Source organism: Lutra lutra, chromosome 5 (assembly GCF_902655055.1).
Source record: "Lutra lutra chromosome 5, mLutLut1.2, whole genome shotgun sequence".
NCBI lineage: Eukaryota > Metazoa > Chordata > Mammalia > Carnivora > Mustelidae > Lutra > Lutra lutra.
This window is the reverse complement of record NC_062282.1, coordinates 87,726,414-87,744,827: the sequence shown is the minus strand read 5'-3', so window position 1 is coordinate 87,744,827 and position 18,414 is coordinate 87,726,414. Positions and strand designations below refer to the sequence as shown.

At 38.0% G+C, this 18,414-nt stretch overlaps 1 protein-coding gene across 2 annotated transcripts in view; it reads right to left on the bottom strand.

Annotated features, from left to right (window-relative positions):
• Positions 1-18,414, bottom strand: part of MAP3K1 (mitogen-activated protein kinase kinase kinase 1) — an 81,218-nt gene that overhangs the window by 39,129 nt on the left and 23,675 nt on the right. The gene's annotated exons all lie outside the window — the stretch shown is intronic.

Below are 18,414 nucleotides of genomic sequence, written 5' to 3'. Positions count from 1 at the left end.
TCTCTCTCAAATAAATAAAATCTTAAAATTATTTTTTTTAAATTTTATTTATTTGACAGAGAGAAAGAGCACAAGCAGGCAGAGTAAGGGAGAGGGAGAGGGAGAAGCAGGCTTCCCGCTGAGCAAGGAGCGTGATGTGGGACTTAATCCTAGGACCCTGGGATCATGACCTGAGCTGAAGGCAGTCACTTAACCAACGGAGCCACCCAGTACCTCCCTAGTTTTAAAATTTATTGACTACTCCTGTTAATCTTTCTATAGTTTTGTATTTAATACTACATTTGTAATTTAGATTTTATTCATTGGAGCAATTTTTGTTGCTCCTAAATTAATCTGCAAATATAAACCAAAAATTTATTTCTAATGTTTTAATAATCATATATTATTCAAAAATGTATATTTTTTTTTGCATTTTAGTATCTGTGAAATCTGAATACTTCTTACAATCACATGTTGTAATTTATGGTAGGGTTTATATAAGATAATGGTTCAATTTATACTCAATGGGATCTTAGATTCAATGAAATATACAGTGAATCCTGTCTACTTGCTAGGAAAAAAGTCATGTGTGTATGTATATAGCAGTCATGTAACTTCTTATTCAATTAATATTATAGCCGTAACGGGAAACATTTTTTTTGTTTAAACACAAACTAAACAGATAGTTACTAATCACTAGGAGATTAGAGGGGCTCTAATTCAATTTAGTTAAACAACGTGAGTGTTTTAGAGAGTTATTTTTGCATTAGTACCTACAACCAATACCTGTTATTTTACGTAAAGTAACAGCTTGTACATTTCTGACCCTTTGACAAAACAAACATACATATTTTGGGAAACTACTTTGAAGACTTTAAAAATAAATGAAATTTTCGGGGCGCCTGGGTGGCTCAGTGGGTTGGGCCGCTGCCTTCGGCTCGGGTCATGATCTCAGAGTCCTGGGATCGAGCCCCGCATCGGGCTCTCTGCTCAGCAGGGAGCCTGCTTCCTCCTCTCTCTCTGCCTGCCTCTCTGCCTGCTTGTGATCTCTCTGTCAAATAAATAAATAAAATCTTAAAAAAAAATAAATAAATGAAATTTTAGCTAGACAAATATGAGAAACTTAAAGATTGTTACAAATTAAGCTTTATCCTCCTTTCCTATTTAGGAAACATGCTTCTTGCTTTTTTTTGGGATCTAAACATCATCAGAATGAATCTTTGATCAACCTAGAGCTTCAAAGAACCTTCTTCCTCTGACGTTAGGCTTCTTGTTCTGATCCTTTTCTAGACTTACAGAATTTACCTGCTAACAAATGAGATGGTTCAATGGTCCCTTCTTAATGAAGCCACTTGGTCCTCTGCCTGACCACCTGTGGTAGCAAGTACTGTTAACTGGACTGTCACTCTTACAGCTCTCCTCTCCCTGAACTTCTACAAGGTGATTTTTTTCCCCAGTTCTGCTTCTAGCTCTCTGACTGACCTCACTGGTATCATATACCAGACCCTCTTCCTGGAGCCCCTTAAATACGAGCCACCACTTCTCAAAGCTCTTAAATAAGAGCCACCACTTCTCAAAGCTCTTAAATAAATACTCTTCTTAAAACATACCAAGGTATTTCATATCTCTCTGGTACTGCAGATGATTTTTTTTCTTGACAAAATGACCCTATCATCTTACATGTCTTCAGTAATTTCAATAATTTCCTACTATCATTCTATAGCAGTTGCCACTCCCTCCCCACTGAGTTAATATTAATTATAATACATTATAAAATTCAATATTAGTTTAAGTATCTGCTTCCCTCACCACATTGGAAGCTTTCCTGGGACAGGTTACAATATCTTACTTATTTTTCTATCATCAGTAGCAAATGTCCTTGACAGGCCACAAAACACACCTGAACCCAAGCCAGAGGGTCTATCCAGCAACAGACACCTCCCATTTCAACAGTGGTGCCTGATGCTTAGGAATACCGTGCTTATACATCTGAACCCATCCTGCACTCCACAGTTGGCCGGCGCAAGAATGTGCCCTGGTCCAAAGACCCTCTATACTGGATGGTACTGTACATTTTAACCAGATCTGCCCACTATGGGTATGTGACTGTAAGATACACAGATTGTGTCACTGCAGGAAGAATGGCACTGAAATAGAGAAAAAGAGCAAAGTACTTTGTTCAGTAGGAACAATAAGACAAAACTAAAGAAGAAAGAGAAATTAGAAGATGTGGTTGGCAATAGAAGGGAAAAAGCAATTCAAATAAACTTAAGAGGTGTACCTGGGTCCCATGATATGCTGTTACATGATCAGAGCTACTTTTAAACTTCCCTGGGTGGGGGCACCTGGGTGGCTCAGTGGGTTAAGGCCTCTGCCTTAGGCTCAGGTCATGATCCCAGGGTCCTGGGATCGAGCCCCACATCGGACTCTGCTCAGCGGGCAGAGTGCTTCCTCCTCTTTCTCTGCCTGCCTCTCTGCCTACTTGTGATTTCTGTCTGTCAAATAAATTAAAAAAAAAAAAACAAAACAAAACCTTTGAGGCTCATTTATTAACAAAACAAAACAAAACAAAAAACAAACTTCCCTGGGTGGTGAGTAACCAATTCTCCAGAGGTCACATGTATGTACTGCAATGGAGGAAACTTCATGGCTCCATTTTACATTGCACTGAAATAAACCCTATTATGTCTCTCTTCCCACCATCCCCAAAGAGCTTGACTACAGCACTAACACAGCACATTGCTCTGGCACACAGAAGACACTAGAAAAACACTCAGAAATAGAATTCTACCAAGTTAATTATGATTTTTAAAAGGTATTTCTTAAATGGTTCATCTTTAGCATGGAAGTATGTATGTTAGTCAACAACTAGTGATATGGAGAAATAACTGCCAGACTTATGTCATAATAGAAAAAATTAATGTTACATGCCAGGCAAGGTGCTTGGTACCTTGTGCTTTATAGGTATTTACATGTACTTCACCCTCCCAATAACCCTATGAGGTAGTTACCATCTGAGGCTTGGAGGCGCTCACTTACATGCCTGGGGTCACACAGTGTATAAGGAGCAGGAGCAGGATTCAAACCCTGGTCAACCTGACTCTTGACTGCTATGGCAGGTCACCGTCAACTCTGATTTTGTTTTTACAATGACTCAACATCAGATATCTGTGCTGTTTATCTACCTGATGAGAATACAAAGTTTATACAAGTATTTACAATGGTGACTATTTTAAGAATTAAAGAAGCACGTTCTCTTCATTAATAGAACACTTCACTGTAATAAGAGTATGTAATGATACATGAAACCTTCCTGGAAAGTAATGGGAGTTTAACTTTAGTAGATATATAAACACTTCCAGAACAGTTCACATTATGGATAATTTTATTTTGAAAGAAACTTAATTCTTTCACTGTCCAAGAACTCTCAAGGAACTCTGGAAAATACACTGGACTGTCTAGAGTACATACAATTCAGAAACACCCAAATGAGGTCCACTTGGCCACGGGAAGAGGAGAACAAGCGAGGAACTATCTTCCAAGACAAAAACTAGTCTGTTGTGGGACCCTTAAAATTTGAGTTTCCAGGTAAAAGTCAAGAGAAGGAATGACTTAGTTAAGAATGGGGAGAGTGTGTGGTGAACCATAAGGCTAACAACAGAGGCTAACAATCGCTTACCATGGACAGGGCACTGTGCTAACAACTCCACATGGGTCACCTCAGTCAATTCTCATGACTTGGACTTTTACCGTCCCATTGGCAGATAAGAAAAAAACAAGGAGGTTAACTTGTTTCTAAGGTGATAAGGTCTGTCGTGAAAAATACAGGATATAAACCCAGATAAGAATGATTCCACAGTCTTTTTTTTTTTTTTTTTAAAGATTTTATTTATTTGACAGAGAGAGAGATCACAAGTAGGCAGAGGAAGAGAGGGAAGCAGGCTCCCGGCCGAGCAGAGAGCCTGATGCTGATGCGGGGCTCGATCCCAGGACCCTGAGATCATGACCTGAGCCGAAGGCAAAGGCTTAACCCACTGAGCCACCCAGGCGCCCCCGATTCCACAGTCTTTTATATCCTGCAGGTCAAAAGGAAAATGAGTATTTACAAATGCTGACCAAGATCTGAGTCCAAAATATCCATAAAAATTCTATTTTCCCATAAGATAATTTCTCGAGTATAGGCTTTTCTGGGCAGCAAGAATGAAATAAAATCAATGGTCAGTCCAACCCTTGCACTTTTGTAATACAACAATTATGACATATCTAATTTTACATATGAAATAATAGTATATAAAATGGCTCATGTGTATATGATAATTAGTCCCCAAAAGACTTTATTACAACTTGTGCTCGGTACTATTTGACTCTGAGAACTAATGATGGCACAATTCCTATTTATTTACAATGAGAAAGAGGAATTGCTTTTTCCCCCCCATAAAGAGTAACCATCTTCTCTTTAGCACAACAAAGGACTACTGATTTCTTAATATGGCCATGGATAATCAGTTTTATAATATGTGGAATCTCTATCAGAAGTTTTTATGGGGAGGGAGCTATTTCTAGTATTGTACAGATCTTCCTATTTAGTCCTTTGAGGGATATAGGCTCAGACTCTCACCCTCAAAAAGCCCACGTATTGGTTAACAACATCAAAGGTAAAATAGTATGGAGGCCAAATAACAAAGACAATAATATAACTTATTGTCAACAATTATTATTACAAGTAGTTTAATACCACCTTAGTGATTTTGATTGATTCTATTTATAAATTATTCCAAATTATCTGTATGTACTAAAATTCCAGTTATCTGATCTCATGTTAAAATGGCACCTCATCTGAGCTTTAGATTAAATTATTCAGTAAAAATTACAAAATTCTGAAAAGTTGAACATGGGATAGAAACGTGAAGAGTATATATGAAATTAGACAAAATGAAACCAATAGAATATATTAATGGGTAATCATACTGCAAGTGCTTGTTTACTAGCTGACTTAGGCCAACATAGACAAGGAAAGTGCAAGTGCTTTGAAGGGGCCTTTCCCCTGGCATGTCATGTAGCTACCAATAGAGCACTCAGAGCAACAGATCCCATGGGCTCCATAAATAATTGCTGATTCAGAGTCAGAAGTAGCTGGTTATCATTTCTAATAAATATCTGGGAAATAACACTGTGCAGATGTAGTATCTAGGAGACACACACAGCCTATTTAGCCCATAACTTCTATCACAAATTAGTGTTTCTGGGACATAAAAACAATTTCAAAGAGAACACAAAGAATATTCAAAAGGTCTTCTGACTTCTAAATTAGTAATTTGTAAAATATTAGCTTAACAATCATTATGCAAATGACTTTACAAAAAGCAGAGAGCTACTAAACAGTATCAAAGCATCAAAGCATTAAAAAAAATGATTTATATATTTTGGGATGGGGGGGCAGAAGGAGAGAGAGTCTTAAGCAGACTCTGTGCTGAGTGCAGAACCTGACATAGGGTTTGATCTCACAACCCTGAGATCACGACCTGAGCCAAAACCAAGAGTTGGACACTTAACTGACTGTGCCACCGAGGCGCCCAGTATCAAAGCATTCGTAAAGATAGCAAAAGCACATGAAATTTCTTTTGGCAGTCAATTACCTATTATCTAATCTATGGAGTAAACTACATGCCTCAAAGGCTCCTTTTAGAGAATTCAAGTGAATCAAAAAGTGTATTTTGGGACACCTGGTTGGCCTAGTCAGTGGAACATGGGACTCTTGATCTTGGGGTTGTAATTTCGAGCCCTATGATGGGTATAGAGATTACTTAAAAATAAAAGATTTTTATTTACTTAACAGAAAGAGACACAGCAGAGAGGGAACACAAGCAGGGAATGTGGGAGAGGGAGAAGCAGGCTTCCCGTGGAGCAGGGAGCCAGATATGGGGCTCAATCCCAGGACCCTGGGATTGTGACCTGAGCTAAAGGCAGACACTTAATAACTAAGCCACCCAGGCACCCCTAAAAATAAAATTTAAAAAAAAAGTGTATTTTAACTACATAGCTCTATGTTATATGTTCTTATGTGATAAATATGTATGGCTATATTTAAAGAAATTGATATTCTACAGAATACTGAATAAATTCTAATGGATTGATAAGTCAGTTATCACTGGTAATTATAACTGTTTTAAAGTCAGACATCATTAAAAAGGTTTTGAAATGTACATAACATATTGTAATTACCAACTAGGGCAATATCATGATGAATGGGGGATAAATTGTTAAGTGAAGAAAGAAAAGATTTTAGGTTTTCTTTTATGAACTTTTTAATTTAATTCTACTCAAAACTGTTTTATGATTAAAAGGCACCTTTCTTGATCACAGATACCCATAACAATCTTCAAATAAGAGTTTGATAAAAAATTGCTTTGCAGGAAAAGTAAATCTTGTGTAATTAACACACAAGCCTTTTGGATGGACTTCAGTAGCTTCCAAAGTGACTGACATGCTGAAGGTAAACACCAAGGTTAGACTTTCAGGTAGATAGGTTTATACACGAGTAAACATCATCAAACTGAAGGGGTGTGTTTCCTGTGCCTAAGAACTATGTAAACCAAGAACAAGATACAGTGAAAAATAGTGTTCAAAATCACTCTTAAAGGGGCACCTGAGTGGCTCAGGTCATGAGCCCAAGGTCCTGGGATAGGCCCTGCACTGGGCTCCCTGCTGGGCGGGAAGCCTGCTTTTTCTCTCCCATTCCCCCTGCTTGTGTTCCTACTCTCCCTCTCTCTGTCAGATAAATAAATAAAATCTTAAAAAAAAAAAATCACTCTTAACACTTGCCTAGTCCCAGGGAGAATATAAAGCAGCAATGCAAAAACTTGGCTAAGAAGTTTCCTTGGTACATCCGTGTATCTCAGAAATGTAATGGCATATTAAAAACTACCAAACATTCAAGTTAATGAATTTACCACAAACAGATCAGTCTAATATGCAGTACTGATGACATCACAGGGTATGGGACTGTGATACTCTATCCAAATCTGGAAAAAAAATTGCTGTTCCTTCTAAATGTGCTGAGAGATTAATGTGAAAATCAACAAATTTACATTAAGTGAAAATAATTATATATACTTTATCAAGCCAGAGGATATTTAAGAATAATCACATGTATTGACAAGTGTGTAACTGGTCAAGAAAATATCTACAAAAGAAGTTAAAACCTGCCAGGAGGCAAAACGAATTTTAAGAAAATAAAATTTAAATTTTATTTAGAAAATAAATTTTTACATTTATTAAAAATAAATATATTTTATATTATAAATTTATAATATAAAATATATAAATATAAATTTTATATTATAAAATTATATTATTTATACAAAAGTTTTATATTATAAAATAATAAATAAAATAATAAAGAACTTAAAGAAAATCTAAAGGAAATAAGGCGGCAAGCCAAGTTAGTAATCAAATTAAGTTAGGGAAAAAATCCTACAAAATTGGGGCGCCTGGGTGGCTCAGTGGGTTAAGCCGCTGCCTTCGGCTCAGGTCATGATCTCAGGGTCCTGGGATCGAGCCCCGCATCGGGCTCTCTGCTCAGCAGGGAGCCTGCTTCCTCCTCTCTCTCTGCCTGCCTCTCTGCCTGCTTATGATCTGTCTGTCAAATAGATAAATAAATAAAATCTTTAAAAAAAAAAAATCCTACAAAATTAGCAATTTGACATCAGAAAATATGTTCATAAAAAAGCACCCAAAGAGAAAAAGCAGAGACAGTGAAGGCAGACATCTTTTCAAGATAACACCCCTTATATACCGGCATAAAAGAACAAATCACACTTCAGTTAAACACATGCTTTCAGTTCTATAATGACTTGACTTCAGCAAAATTCACTGACTCATCACAAATTATGAACTAAATGAAATGGTAGTATTTATGGTAGACAAGTGAAAACTGTAAAAATGGTCAGAACTGAACAGAAATGACTTTTGTGGTTTTCTAAGATTGATCAACTCACAAAATATATGAAAATCTTACTGACAGAACACCAACAAATGCTCTTCTAACAATGGTGGAGAAAACAAATGGACCAAAAAGTTAACTAGCTGCCAGTGGAATGTTTACTATGTATTTTTTGAATATACTTTTTTTGCTCATCAAAGTAATGGCCTTTGTAACAATATTCCTAAATACTACTATCCTGCCACCCATTTTCCAGAGAAAGACTCAGTATTCTCATCTTTGCACCCACAAACTTGGGACAGCTACCAAGTTTAGTGTAAACTATTTTCTCAGAGCCAGTGTTTACAAAGGGAGTTTAAGATCAATATGGTCCCATTTCTTATTTGTTCCTTTCCAACAAAAACCCATGAAAGCTTCAAATACTTTTAATCTTGAAGCTTTGTATTCTTTTGATATTCACTGCTAAAAATTCCACTGTTTATTCCTTCCTTTGTGTGTCCTTGATACCTGACGAAGAACTTTTAGAAACCTTTGAAAAAAATGGGATGTATGAGCATCCTCTTCCTTAATTGTTGAACATAGATCAGTAAGCAAGGAAAAGGATGCTAATATTTTATAGTATTTGGCTAAATGTGTATTTCCTTTCAAGAATTCCCCTTTTGTGCTACATAACAAATCTAGGGTTGGGAATGTCTAAATGACAAATGATGCATAAGTATAGTGAGCTTTTATAATACATTAGAGAAGCAGATTGGAACTCCCTATACCACCACTGTGAGACAGTTTTCAGCAAAGCACTGTGTGTCCTGTCCTCCATCTACTACATAGTTCATGGTACAAAGCAGGTAAGGCGACAGGGGGTTGTTGGAAGGGATGGCTATTCCTTCACCATTTTGCTTTTCATGGAGAAGATTCCAAATCAATGTTATATGGAAGTTCGGCTGTATGCTTTTCTTTGGAACCTTCTCCAGTGGGTATGCAACTGCATTTTTACTATGTCAGTTGTTTTTCAAAAACCATGGCAGCTTAGTTTGAGTATTCTTTTAAGAGATCAAATGAATAAGGCTAATAATTAGGAAACTGGTCTGTTATTGCACATATTCCCCTCTTTTAAGAAAAGTAGGTTTACAGTTAAAATTAGAATATTTTGAGTGAATACCATCGATGTTAATAAAAACCCTTGGGCTGTTTTTAGTGTTCCCAGATTAATGGAGAAGAGAGTATAGCACTGGATTACAGCACAAAGCCCTCTTACAGCTTTTGCTAGGAGAATGATTTCTTTCAAATGCCGCAGAACAGCTGATACTATTTCTATAGTACTTCCTTCTAGTTGGTGGAAAGGCATGTTAACTGGGATGCTCAGAATGAGGAAGAATGACTTCCTGACAAATGCTGCTTTTCTTCTTTATGCTTTTAATACTAGAAAACCACTCTGTTCAATGAATGTTGGCACATCTACTACATGGAAGCTCTGGGCTAGGCAAGAGACATAGAAATACAAAGTGGGAAAAACAGAAGATAAGTAAGATAGAATCTCTATCCCTCCAGGTGCTTAGTCTAGCACAACAGAGAAAATATGATGCCATCTCTGCTATAATGAAGTATTTTAATATATCATAAATAGTTGCAAGGATGGAGTGGATATCCATCCTTAATTTTATCTAGGGGAGTCCTGGGGAGATCCACAGAGGAGGTCATACCTAAATAATCTTAAAGGAAAGAACAGGATTGGCAGGCATGGTGCTGATGAAGGCTGAAAGATTTTCTAGACAAAAGATATAACTTTGGTGAAAACAATGTTCTATAAAATACTAAACAGTGTATGATTCTGCTGTTAGAAAACATGAAATAAAATGAAATTAAACAGGTTATTTAAAAACCTATGTGCTGGGGCACCTGGGTGGCTCAGTGGGTTAAAGCCTCTGCTTTCGGCTCAGGTCATGATCCCAGGGTCCTGGATCAAGCCCCACATCGGGCTCTCTGCTCCAAGGAGAGCCTGCTTCCTCCTCTTTCATCCTGCCTGCCTCTCTTGCCTACTTGTAATCTCTATCTGTCAAATAAATAAATAAAATCTTAAAAAAAAAAAAAAGAAATAAAAACCTATCTGCACTTAATTTTCCAAGGCAGGGGGAAGAAGGTACACAGCATTCCTCATGCTGTTGGCACAGAAGTCCCTTTGAGCAGAACGCCTTTGACAGAGTAGTGGTTTTGGGGATATACTATGAGAAATCCGTACTAAATCATCTCTATAGTCCATTCTGGCTCCAATTAGTATGTCTAAGAAGAATTCAGGGAAGAAACTAATACTGGCTATCTTACTGTCTTAATATAAGACTTCTCAAGCTATCACAAAATTCAGCATGTTTTTAATGCAACTAAGGCTCTGAAAATTCAAAATATGGGGGAAAAGATTACTTGACAGCCGGTTTCAGAAATGCGTAAATGCGTAAAATGCGTAAAATCACCTGATACAAACCCATCTTAAGAGATGGGGATGTCAGACATTCACACTTTGCCTAGTCTATTAGCAGAGGCCACAGTTTGTCACTAAGATTTGCCCCTTTCTACTCACTCTCTGCCAAGGACTTAGGTCTTGGGTGAAGATGAGACGTCAGCCAAAGGAAAAACAAAAAACAAAAAACTAAAACCAAAAAACCCTGACAAGCCATTTTCTCTCATCTCCACATGACTCGAGTAAAGCCCCAGAATATGAAATAAAATAGGGACCTGGGGCACAGTCTTTACTTCACTGCAAACTCCCAGAGCTCTGGCACAGTGGGAGCACTCTTGTGTCTTTGGCACTGATAGCCGTGTTCCCGGCAGTGACTGGTGGGAAGGCGGTCAGAGCAGAAAGAGCATCAGTACCCGGCAGGAGCAGTGAGACCAATGTGGCCGGAGGAAGCAAAGGCAACAGACAGGGAGGCGGCACTGTCCAGAGATAGCTACAGGGCAACAGACCAAATGCATTCACGAGCCATGTCAGACCCACACTGGGGAGTTTAAGAAATACTGCGGGGGGTGGCTTGCTGGGGTGTCTTAAGTACTGATGGGGGCAATAGCCACTCAAACCAGTAAAATCTGGGTTGTACACATAATAAAACCTAAAAGACTTCTTATTCACCAGAGATGACATAATTTGAAGGATATATTTCTAGGATAGGGTAGAAACCTAAGTCATACCACACACCTAATCAAAAAGTATGGCACAGTGATAAGAGGAATGAACTCTGGAGCTAGACTGCCTGCGTTCAAATCCAAGGTCTGACACTATTAGCTATGGCTTTGACCCAAGGTATTTACCTTCTCTGTACCTCAACTTCCTCAGTGTAAAATGGGGATAAAAATACCTACCACATAGTGTCATTAGTAGGGTTAAATAAGCTAATGTATATGTAGAATGCCTAAAAGGAAGTTAACCTCCCTAATTTCCTCCTATTAATTATATGATCACTTTCCTATGTGCCTTTCACTGTTTTAAGCCCTTTGCATATAGTTTTCATCTAACAGAATTTTAAAGTGAATGAACATGAATGAAGCACTTACATGAAAGTGCCAATTACATGAAAGGCACCCAAATAAACTTATCTACTAAAATTACTACTATTATTGTTCATAATAATGATGTTGATTAAAGCTGCACTTTAGGGAGCACCCCCTCTGTACTAGGTACTATGCTAGATGTTGTCCATAGAGTGGCTCTAATTCTCATCACGGCTTCAAGGTGAAATACACCATCCTCATGGTAGAAGCAAAGAAACTCTTACAGAAAGATCAAGTAACTTGACTAAGAATTCATAGTAATTGGATTTCTGAATTCTAAAACTGGGTTTATCTGGCCTCGAAGTCCCATCCTCCTCCTTGCACACTATGTTGATTCGTATTTTCTTTTAATGATATGTTAGTTGAAAAACAGATGAAAATAGCAAAATACAACTATGTTTTTCTAGTTTCAGGAGGTAACTGCTGTACAAGTCTACCAGGTGGTATGTTTTCTGTGGGGTGCCAAGAGGGAGGCAGGGGGACAAACAACTATTTGTTTAATATTTGTTCCTGTAAAGTACGTACATTCATGTACCCAACTGGAACAAAAATGATAAAATATTAACATTTACTAAATACAGGTGACGTTTTATGGCTGTTCATTATACTATTCTCTAATATTTTCCCTCTGTATTTTTCTATATGGCCAAAATCTTTAAAAATAAGCACATGGTACAGAACTACTACTCTCTACATTGTGGGAGGCTTCAAGAACCAAAGAATAAAAGGACTGGGGAGTTTGGAGATTCAGTCAAGTCCTAACTGCCATTAACCAGGTACGTGATCGTCGGTAATTCACAACCTTTCTGGAATTCCAAAATTTACCAAATCAGATCAGACTACAAGGCAAAACTTCAGGGTCATCCAATGTGAACATTATGACTCATTTATTAATTCCACTATTTACATGCTATAGTCCTAAAAGGGAAATATAGTATCAAAAAATATAAACCTCAACATGACTCCTAAACTCCCTTATTTGTTAAATTTGAAGGGTACCTCCTAATAGTTTATTTGTGCAAATTATTCTTTGCCACTCCTACGATTTAGTAGCTCCCAGTATTTTAAACTGTGAGAATCCTTTCTTAACATCACCGGCACCATCATCAGCAAGGTACACATGTGGACCTGCAGACCCTGTGAAAACTTAGGCTAGAAAATACTAAACAGACTCTGTATACTTGATGGTCACTATCATAAAAGCAATAAACCTAAATATGAAAAGGGATGATATTATATTAAAAGACTCTCAAAGCTCTCTCAGGTGCACCTGTGTGACTCAGTGGGTTAAGCCTCTGTCTTCGGCTCTGGTCATGATCTCAGCGTCCTGGGATTGAGCCCCGCATCGGGCTCTCTGCTCAGCAGGGAGCCTGCTTCCCCCTCTCTCTATCTCCCTACTTCCCCCTCTATCTGCCTGCTTCTCTGCTGACTTGTGATCTCTGTCTGTCAAATAAGTAAATAAAAAAAAAAATCTTAAAAAAAAAAGTTCTGGGGCGCCTGGGTGGCTCAGTGGGTTAAAGCCTCTGCCTTCGGCTCAGGTCATGATCTCAGGGTCCTGGGATCAGGGTCCTGGGATCGAGCCCCGCATCCGGCTCTCTGCTCCGCAGGGAGTCTGCTTCCTCCCCTCTCTCTCTGCCTCTCTCTCTGCCTACTTGTGATCTCTCTCTCTCTCTGTCAAATAAATAAAATCTTTAAAAAAAAAAAAAAAAGCTCTCAGAAATGTCAAACTGTCAGGACAAACATTCAGAAAGGAAACCACAAAACATGGACTTTTAGGTTGTTTTACATTAAAAACTCTAGTTTTTTTTTTAAATGAATTAACGACAAATTTCTCTTTCTTAAAAGATAAAACCATTTTTGCATATTTAAGTGCTGTAAGTCAAGAAGATGTGAAGTAGTAGCTAGAAATGATAAATGAAGCATGGATACTTTCTGGCCAAGTCTCAGCTGCACTTGTGACAATGGCCAATCTGTATTCTAATTCCCATGGTTCCAGGGCTCTCTGCAGCCACACAGCACCTTTTTGTCATTATCTGGTGTCGTAATTTCAGAAATGCTTGATCTGTGTCATAAAAGTGATGGTTTGCTTTTCTAAAATGAAGAAAATCTGGGATATGTTAATATTTAATGTGTCATTTTGAATTACTAACCTGAAAACCCAAACACTGCTAAAATATTTTCATTTTGTATTATTAAAAATTATGTTTTTTGAGGGGTGTCTGGCAGCTCAGCCTGCTGAGCTCCCAACTCCTGATTTCAGCTCAGAGTATGATTTCAGGGTGGTGGGTTCCAGCCACATGTCATCGAGCTCTGTGCTCAGCAGGGAATCTGCTTTAAGAATCCCTTTCCCTCTCTTTCCTCTGTCCATTCCCCCACCAGCTTGTGAGCTCCCTCTCTCAAATTAAAAAAATATATATATTTTCAGAGAATGCGTGTCATTCATTCAGCCAATTATCATTCCTTACTTATGTAATAAGAGTAGACATCACTACAACTTACTTTTTTTTTTTTTAAGATCTACTCTCTTAGATACAATTTATTCTTTAAACTGAAAGTGTGACTAACCTTTGGTTAATTACATCTGGTATTTAGGACACAAGCTTGACAGTTTGGATTAGACAACATAAATATTTTATTTATTTATTTTTAAAAAGCTTTTATTTATTTATTTGACAGAGAAACACAGTGAGAGATGGAACACACGCAGCAGGAGTGTGAGAAGAGAGAAACAGGCTTCCCCCTGAGTAGGGAGCCCAAGGATCCTGGGATCACGGCCCCAGAGGAAGGCAGATGCTTAACGACTGAGCCACCCAGGTGCCTCGATATAAACATCTTATATGGAACAAATTCTAATGCCCTACACTGTATGTTTTTCTATTTTTCAGTTCAGGATTTTAATACAAAACATCATTCCTCAGTGGCCTGTACTATTAATCTATCTACAACAGCAGGTGTAAATCAATCTGTCATGCAGTCTAGCTCCTCTTGAAAAAAATCACTCTCTACTTACATAGTCCAATAAATAAGCAGAAAAAGCTGCAAATGTTTGATGCCTAGCAATAAATTAAGCCAAAACACCACAAATGTGCCAGTAAACTATAAATAATGTTCATGTAAAATTCTCAAATAAAATCTTTTAATTCTGTTACTGGTGTGTTTGCTAGTGTTCATGTTCTCAATCCTTCACTGATGAGATAACATCTTGTTCATAACTACCAAAAGTACCAAATGGATTACTGTGAAAGAGATATTAGGGTTTCCAACTTGACTTCAGGTATCTCCCCTACAGCCAAGTTGTGATCAAATAATCTCCGTATTATTATTATTCTTTAGGTGACTGAGGTCTTCCCATCAGACGCTGAGACCAATGTCATATGTTCCTTACTCCTCTTCAGTTATTCCTTGGAATAATTACTTCCCACCCATTTGCCCACTTATTCCCATTCAATGAGTGTACACATACCCATCTTTTTTTTTTTTAATTAACATACAATGTATTATTTGCCCCAGGGGTACAGGTCTGTGAATCGTCAGGCTTACACACTTCACAGCACTCACCATAGAACATACCCTCCCCAATACACATACCCATTTTAAAACAAAAACCTTTGGGCCAGTCAGTACATTCACGGGAAGGTTTTGAAACTTGCAAAGTGCTGAATCATGTTTATGTTATGTTTTCTACAACTGGTTTTGGAGGCACAAACTTCCTCTACGCATACTAGCCACCTTATTTATTTAATCCATTGGATGATGAGATCAGGAGTGAACCTAACTTCTTCGTTCACTGGCTTGGCATAAGCTACCTGTTTGTAGTTAAAAAAAAAAAACAACAACTAAGAATTACAAAGTGAAACAGAACATTCTAGAATGGAATGACAGGGAAGGAAAAAATCCTCATTCAGTAGGTGGCACTCTTTCCTTTGAAATGTAATTTAGGTGACTATTAATATCAAAGATGTCATCCACCCCCCCTACTTTTTTTTTTCATTATGTTATGTTAGTCACCATACAGTATCATTAGCTTTTGATGTAGTGTTCTATGATTCATTGTTTGTGTATAACACTCAGTGCTCCATGCCATATGTTCCCTCCTTAATACCCATCACCGGGCTAACCTAACCCCTCAACGCCCTCCCCTCTGAAACCCTGTTTGTTTTCTGTAGTCTATAGTCTCTCATTTGTCTCCCCCTCTGATTTTCCCCACTTCATTTTCCCTTCTTTCTCCTAATGTCCTCCATGCTATTCCTTATGTTCCATATATAAGTGAAACCATATGGTAATTGTCTTTCTCTGCTTGACTTATTTCAATTAGCATAATCCCCTCAAGTTCCATCCATGTCAATGCTAATGGTGGGTATTTATCCTTTCTGAGGGCTGAGTAATATTCCATTGTATATATGGACCACATCTTCTTTATCCACTTGTCTGTTGAAGGGCATCTCGGCTCCTTCCACAGTTTGGCTATTGTGGACATTGCTGCTATAAACACTGAGGTGTATATGCCCCTTCTTTTCACTACATCTGTATCTTTGGGGTAAATACACAGCAGTGCAATTTCTGGGTCATAGGATAGCTCTATTTTTAACTTTTTGAGAAAGGGGAACCCTCTCACACTGTTGGTGGGAATGCAAGTTAGTACGGCCACTTCGGAAAAAGAGGTATCACTTTAAAGAAAAGACACATTAATTCTGATATCGTGTTCCAAATATAGGCTGAATTATTACTTTCTGTCTACCTAAATAATGTCTTCCTCATTTCAACAGAATTCTGGAAGTGTTCATAAATATGCCATTTTTTTTTCACTGTAGCAAAAGCTACAATTTAGAAGAGCCAAATAATTGCATTTATTTTAAAATGGCAGGTTCTGACTTACTTAGCCTAGTATATGCTTCAAAAGACAGTCATTATAACCATTTCTAATTTTAATGAATTCAGTTATAAAAAGAATAATCTGAATGGAAATGGGGCAAAAGACTGTACTTATATAAATTACTATTTTCTTTATTGCTATTTAAGAATGTGGCAGCATCTCTTTTTCATAAGCATGCATATGAATATTCTCTTTACTTGGAATAACTTTGACTCAATTTATTACCACTCTGGCTGATACCCAACCTTAAAACTTTTAAGTTGAAAAATGGGAACAAAGTTAACAATAAAATGTAATTTATCTACTATACAGAAGAATAAAAAAATAAAAATAAAATTTGTCTAGTTTTCTTTAGGAATATCTCTTAGTCTCAATGCCCTGTAGTTGCCATCTTATCACTCAAGTTCTAGGATTATCTTTACCTTAGAGAAACTGTCCCAGATACTGCTGTTAGCCTTCCCCACTAGTCACAGCCCCTCTAACTCAGTCTGAGGTTGGGGTGAGGGATGGATCCCTCCATCCCCACTGAGTAAATAGTACTATTATAATAGTCTCTTACATATCTGTCTCCAACACTTGACTGTGAGGGCAAGAAATGATCCCCGAGGGCAGAAATGGGTCTCAACATGTTCCCCGCCCTAGCAGAAAGCTTGGCATATGGGAGGTACTTAATAATTAAGTCCTCAATAAAGAACAGGATGATCATTCCCCTCATGCTGTATTTTTCTTAAGGGTAAGGCCCATGTCTTACTCATCTTCCATTCTAATATTATGGACCTTCTAATGCTTGGCACCTGTACATAGCAGGCTAGGAAGAAGCAATGCCTTTTCAATATAAGCCTCTAGACCAGAAAGATCTCTAGGATGTAAATAAGCTTCAATGAAACCTTTGTTTAAACCAAGTATCCACCATTAGTTCTAGGGACTGCAGAAAGAGGGAAAAGCAGGGATCACTCCTTGTGAAGTGAAAGATTTCATCCCCTGTAAAAGAAGTCAAGAACCATGAGCCTAGACATCTGTCTTTCAGTGAAAAAACTTTCCAATAACTTTGGAGCTTACCCATGACTCTAATTTTGCTAACGCCTGTTGATTTTCCTATGGTTAATAAGAATAAAAAGTCTTGAAGAAAATCCCAACAGGTTTTGTGTCTGGGAGGGGAGAGGCAGAAGCCATGAGACTATTACTATGAAGCAAACTCAGAGGGAACTAGCTAAGGGAGCCAGTGTAATGGGGAGTGTCCAGGGAAGGGGCAGTGTTGGAACCCCAAATCCAGACTCCTCAAACCAGGGTTCTCCTAATTTAGGGAGATACAGGTGGCAGGATGCATCTGAAGCCACAGCATAAGCATGAAAAACAGAACATCTATTTCTAGAATGCCAATTTTATTCTAAGATTTGGGGGAGGGGGACAGTGAAAGTTTTGTGTTAATAATACAAAGATGACTAAAACAAAATTCTAAAGAATTAATTAATGTAAACCCGAGGCTATAGACTTGAGAATCAATTTTGTTCATTATTCCAAGTAAGCGTTCTCAGGATGGCAGACTACACGGGACACTCCTGGGTTCTTTCTAACAGAACTGAATGGATGGCAAAAGTGTTCACCAATAAGCTAAAGCAGCTGTTCTCAACCACGTTCCAATCACAATATGATGTTTACATAAACAAGATACAACAAAACTTAAAAAATTGTTTAGAGAGTGTAATTTATCGATGGCACAGCAACTAGCCATATGTAAGCAGTAAGTCACCCTCTACCTAAGGCAGAGATAAGATAAACTGCATACCTGGGGCGCCTGGGTGGCTCAGTGGGTTAAGCCTCTGCCTTCAGCTCAGGTCAAGATCTCAGAGTTCTGGGATCGAGACCTGCATCGGGCTCTCTGCTTGGCAGGGACCCTGCTTCCTCTTCTCTCTCTGCTTGCCTCTCTGCCTGCTTGTGATTGATCTCTCTCTGTCAAATAAATAAAATCTTTAAAAAAAAGAAAAAGATAAAACTGCATACCTGCCAAGTATAAGCCATCTCTCTACCACTTTCCATCCAAGAAAGCCTACCAATTATGCAATGTACGTAATATTTTCAG